Consider the following 6,731-nt stretch of genomic DNA (forward strand, 5'->3'; position numbering starts at 1 on the left):
CCACAAAGGGTTACCTTTAGGGGGCCCTGCCATGTTACACTTATTTCATTAGTGTGTCCCACCTGCTGTCAGTGAGCTGCCAACTACAGAAGGGGAGCACAGGTGGCTGCATCTTCTTCCAGTGACAGCATTTTCTTCCCTTCTCGGTCACAGAATTTCAAGTCCTGGTAAAGCTGAATGGTGATTGGATGAGCTGGAGGAGAAGTTTAAACCTCAGCTATCTAATCCCTGAGCAGCTCAATTGGGACTTAAACTCAGTGACCAATAAGGGGATGTAATGGACAGAAGATACCTCCCCTTGTGCTCCCGCCCTCCCTTCCCAGAGTCAGCAGCTCTCAGAAAGCAGGGGCGGCATAAAATCAAGAAAGTGCAGCGTGAACGGGCCCCCCTTACCCTCGGGCCCCATACAACTCTCCCCCCTGTCCCCCCTGATGGCTGCAGTGGGTAGGATCATGTGCAAGGTACTGTTGTATTATTACAGAGAAAAAGGAAATCATTTTTAAAAATTTGGATTATTTGAATAAAATCAAGTCTGTGGGAGACCGCCTTTCAGTAATTTTGAGCTTTCTGGATAACAGGCTTCTGTATAATGGATCCCATATGTGCACTTTGCCCCTTGCTGTATTTTTAGTAAACAAAACTCATATGGGGAAATGTAATAAAAGTCAGTAACTGAAAAAATATTCGCAATGCGGAAAGTTAAGCCTTTGTTTGGATTTAATATAGCTTTTGCGAACCCGGAAACGGTTTACGACCACTTCTGACAGTGGAAGGTTTGCGAATTGTATAGTTTGCGCCAGTGCGCAGTGAATGTACTACAACTTGTTACTGAAAAAGTTGTTATGTTTGCTCCAAAAGATTACAACACCTTCAAGCACTTCTTAAAAGTGGGCAATGTGCAATTAAAATTCGCAATGTAATAACAGTTTAAGGAAGAGTATTACATTGCGAAATTAGACTTTTTATTCTTACTTGTGCTAATTGTTTTGTGTCTTTTTTACATTCCCCCAATAATGTCTTACCTTAGGAACGTACATGGGGAGCTTCATGGTGGAGGTTTTTAAAAGTCTCATGCTCAATCATATACAGCAGTTCTATGGCCCAGGATGCTCCTTACAAATGCATTTCAACTAAGATCATTATATTAAAGTTTTCTTTTATTACTTTTATATATGTTTCTCTGTAATTTCTACTCATTCATTGTTTTTTTGTTGTTGATAGTATTAATAATATGTATTGTTAATGTTATATTAATGAAATGTTTACAATTCTTGTTTTATTGTTCAAATGCACAGGCAGTAAACTCAGTTTTGAATTATTATTTATAATAATGTTATTGTAGTTGTATCTTTTATCACTAAATGATTCAGAATAATTGGCGATTTGAAAAGAATTCATCAACAAAGTTGCTTATGGTTATAGAAACAATGCAGCAGCTCAGAGACCTTACTCACAGTGCACTGTAGCCATTTGATAACAGCCAATTTTCTATCCTGAACAATAGTTTTTAAAAGCTTCTAGCAAGTGGTTAATTAAAATCGGTAAAAATGGGATCTGAAATGTCATCTTGTGAATAAATGGGACTTATTGTTTACTCTAGTTTACTTTATGTAAAAAGACCTAACTTGTTAATCCCTTTTGACAAATGCATAGCACCTCTTATTTCCCAGGACAAAGACTAATAGGTATATGAACTATTCTGTTATGACAGACTCCAAGGCGCCATAATGACCCTGCCCTGGTTTGCTGAGGATTTATGGGGCAAACACAAGAACATGAACATGTAATATACTGTGAATGAATGTCAACATGCTCTGTCTGTTTAATAAGGAGAAAGAATATCTGCTGTTGCATTCTCGACTACTGTAACATATTTGTCTCAGTTCACTGCTTTCTTGTATGTAAACTCAGATCTCTTTCCCTTTGTGGCAAGTATGTACAGGACGTTCACACTCTAGACCACACTGCCAGCGTTCTTTATTTTCTTTCTTTTTCACCCTAAATGTGTTTTTTAACTTATTATTGAAGCAAAAGTTTACTCTTTATTCCTGGAAGGAAAGTAGAACCCTGTTTGCCCACCTATGGGGGTATGTAATAAAAGTCGCAAAGAGCAAAACAATTTGCACAAATAAGAATAAAAAATAAGAATTTCACAATGTAATACTCTTCCTTAAACTGTTATTGAATTACAAATTTTAATTGTGCATTGCCCACTTTTAGTGCTTGAAGGTGTCATAATCTTCTGAAGCAAAGATAACAACTTTTTCAGTAAAAAGTTTTATAACATTCACTGAACACTGGCGCAAACTTTAAATTTGCAAACATTCTCCCCTGTGTTGGAAGTGGTCGCTAAACAGTTTCTGGGTTCGCAAAAGACATACTAAATTCGCGCAAAGGCAAATATGTTCGCACAAAGGCATAACTTTTTATAAAATATCTCTCTTTTCTAAGAACAGGGGTAACAAAAAATAAATAAATAAAACAAAGTTGCATTCACAACTATATGTGCAAAAAAAATTATTTATATGTAGCACAAGAACCACCTCCTACCCAAAAGTTATTTCCATTACTCATCCCAGAGCAGAATTAAAATTTGTTGTATCAAATGCACTCATAGAATCCTTAACGTGGCATGGCTTGGCAATTCTTTAACGTCTCACTATCACAGATTAACCCAAACATCCAAGTGAGTTCTTGGGGCAGATTTACTAAAGAGTGAAGGGGAATCGCTAGAGAAATTTCACCAGAAATCCAATCCGCAGGGACAACGCTAATTTACTAACAGGTGTAGAGGAAAATTCGCTAGCGAAAGGGACCTTCAATGCAGTTTTGTGCCCTATAATCAGGCGAATTATCGCTCAGGCGAACGAGGGTTACTCAGCAAATTCACTAAAGTGCAAATTTTACAGAGCATTACCTCTTTCCCCAGAGTTTCCTTCACCACCTTAGACCTGGCGAACTGTATGCCGAAAAGTCATAAAAGTTCTAAAAAAACACATTTTTTAATATTTTAAAGAGGATTTGTCTTTAAAAATTCTAACTATTAAAGATTTTTTGTGTTAACATTTTTTCCAACCATTTGAGGGGCATGCCACATTTATATAAGGGTGGGCTCATGTCAAGGACATTTGTTATTTTAAGTGGCCACTTCAAGCATTTGCACCAACATCTCTAATAAAATGAACGCAGAAGTGAACGCTAGTGAAAGTTCCCTATGAAATGCTCGCGCTGACAAATTAACGCTAGTGAAACTTCGCCAAAGTTCGGCATGCATTAAGTTTTGTACAGATCTTTTAAGGCGTCAAAAGATGAAACCAAACGGGGACAAGGTGTTGCAAACATCCTGCTTAGTATCTAACTCATGTAAGAGTCCTGGTTGGCTAATGTTAAATGTTTGTTTAAATTGATTGTACCGTCTCTTTAAAAATTCAACTTCTTAGAACCTATTTGGAGTCAATTGGTGGACTTGGGGGGAAAACTTTGAATCGAATACAGACCTATTTGATCGAAAATGGATCTATTCGACCAAAAAAAAACCTTCGAATTTTGGTTGCTCTTTTTTAATTCGAATTTCGAAAGTTTTTTTTTAATTCGAAATTCAACCTTTGATAAATATGCCCCTAAAGGAACAATTATTCTGATCAAATCCATATTATATTAACTAAGAAAATGTATATTATGGTCAATTTCACTCATGTGGTCAATGGGCAAATAAGGATTTGGATAAGTGTAAATGGCTTTTTCATTGAATTGTTTCTTTAATTTTTCTGGGGTATTGCAAATTATGCTTTTCTCGGACATCTATCTTAATTAGAAAAGTTAAGATAGAACCAAAATTAGATTCATATTAACTAGATTCATAACCAATAATTACAAAAGAGTAAATACTCAATGGCCTATTTTATTTTTGTAAGAAGGAGAAGTAATGTTTACCATGAGTGTATGAAGGGGTCGGTGTGTGTGTTTGTATGGATGCTGGATTTCATTTAGAGGAGTTGAACTTGATGGACTTTGGTCTTTTTTTCAATGCAATTTAACTATTTAACTATGATGAATTATCTATTTTATTTGCAATCTTATAAAAAGTAATCCATGGCAAAAAAAAGTTGCTCTTAGATAGTTTGTCTGCAATCATCAATGATCTACCCAAATAACTGTGTACCAGTTACAATTCAGGTCATTTCTGTTCATATGTCTGTGTAATGGCTCAAGGCCAAGTACAGTCAGTCCAATCAAACCATAATTATATGTCACAGCCTGGTCACCTGATCAGTGCAAACTAATTCATGCTTTTGGAAACTTGGCTAATCAATCGGTAGCAAACAGTAAGTTTTCCATGAAGACACATGTAACACAGACACTTACACCTTCTCTTTGCTAGAAAGAAGTGGTGATAAATGGTACAAGCTACACAAAATTGAGTGCACTTATAAAATAAGCTAGCCTATTCACTCAAAAATATACTGCAGTTTGTTTGGCAAAAAGCACACAGGCTTGTCATAAACAAGATTGTATCTTCTCTCAGCACACCATCTTCCCTGGGAATTCCCCAGTGCAAACAGTATGACTGCATAAATAATCACTATTTCATAAAGTTTCCAAACACACTTTAATTTCTAAACAGAGAATGGGTCCTATAGATATCTGAAACAAATTCAGAAACTACAGTTTAATACATTTGTTGCATGTTACAGCACTTTATGAGATCACAGTATAATGCAATAGATGTCAAATATGTATACAGCATAATTAATGTAGGCTATTTTTAGATATTTACCTTTTTGGACTTGAGGTGTCCCAATGTTACTTTGACATTGTTTTAGGGTTATAGTCCCAATGAAAGAACAACTTTCTTCCAAGCTCACAAAAGAATCAGCTTCTCTTTTTTAATATTAACTAGATGGATAGTGATACAGATGCATAACTATAACATAATGGTACTATAACATAACTTGCTGTTGGTTTGGTGCGTTTAAGGTACAGTGTTATATTAACATTACATATATACATAGAGGGCATAGTACAACCCACAAGCTAAAAAGCATTTGCATTGATAAGTGTTGCATCTAAAAGTGCCATTACTTTGGGGATAACATTACTTATTACTAATTATAAGTTGGAGCCTTTTAAGGCCACACAATTAAACATGGGCTCCAATATACACCACAGCATAGGGTCCCTGTATTAAATTAGTAAGAATTTATAGATATTATGTCTTCTCTGTGATATTTCCTCACTGAATTCAATAAACAAATATCAAAATTGTTGCTTATTAAATCCAAAGACACAGTCTCCTCCTATTTACCCATGAATAGAATAGGAAGTTGCAAAGCTGTCCCTATAGCTATCCTGCTCATTTGGAAGGAAAAATATCCACCAAAAAAGAAAATACTGTAGTTGTGCTTGAGTAGGTACTGATTAATAAGTATAAGGGAATATTAAACAACAGTTGAATAACTGACATGTTGTGTCTTTAAATTCTTCTATTCTTCTAGAATGTATTTTTTTTATTATAAATTAATATCAGTTTTATTATTTCCTGTTTAATCTGTCAGGTAAGTAGGGATGTAGCGAACCACCGATAATGTGTTCGCGAACACCGGCAAAAAATGCGAACAGTTCGCGAACAGTTCGCGAACTTCGAACATCCGAAAATCGTTCGATTCGAACGATCTGAGGATTTTAATCGTTCGATCGAACGATTTTCGTTCGAATCGAACGAAAATCGTTCGATTTTAGCGCTCGAATGGTCGAATGGTCGAACGATTTTGACGCGAACGCCTATTGGCGAACGTCGCGCGACGTTCGCGAACTTGCGGCGGACGCGAACAGCCGATGTTCGCGCGAACAAGTTCGCCGCAGAACAGTCCGCGACATCCCTACAGGTAAGTATCCTGGCCCTAAACAAAAAGTTATCAATCATTGAGGCAAGGCCTCAGCGATGAGAAAACCTGCTCCTATTAATATTCCTTCAGACCTTCGTAGTGTATTATTAACCTTACAAAGATGGTGAAAATTTGGAGTAATAGGTTGAGCCATAACATTAAAATATGCTGTCTCCAAAGAAAGCACTCCAGTCAAAAGTTCATAAGACACCAGAAAGTCCAAAGTACTGTAGATCTAGATCATGATATTGGGTCATCCCTAAGATAAACATAAGCATCTGAATCCTCTTATTGTCTGTGGGCTTCAAGCACAATTAGACACATTGGGGGGAATCCACAAAAGTTGAGATAGCCCATTTCTGGAGTAAAAAGGGTGGTAAACTGGAGTAAAATACTTTCTCCATATTCACAAACAGAATTCCGCCTAAATTCTGACTCAACCGCCACTTTTCATATTTTAGTGAAAGAAAGACAGTTTACAGACACTTTTATGAATTTGTCTTTCAAACAACATAATAATTGTGCAAAAACGACATTTTAAATGACATTTTCTCCTGACATTTTAAAAATGGAGTAAAGCTTAGTGTAACTCTTCCCCATGTGTCAGATCAATTCTAAAATAATCTGCTCTGCTTTGGTTCACTCAAAGCATTTTATAGGCAGGGAACAAGTTTCTATCTAACCCTATAGGTGTAAATGCCTCATTAACAAAACAAGGAAAAAAACTGATTAAACAAAAAAGTGTATTTTATCCAATTTTATATGTAAAAAGTTTTTAACTCACCCTTGCATTATTTTACTAGTTGTAGCTTAATGAATGAGGCAGTATTAGCAATTAGAGTGAAA

The sequence above is a fragment of the Xenopus laevis genome, chromosome 1S (assembly GCF_017654675.1).
Source record: "Xenopus laevis strain J_2021 chromosome 1S, Xenopus_laevis_v10.1, whole genome shotgun sequence".
Lineage (NCBI taxonomy): Eukaryota > Metazoa > Chordata > Amphibia > Anura > Pipidae > Xenopus > Xenopus laevis.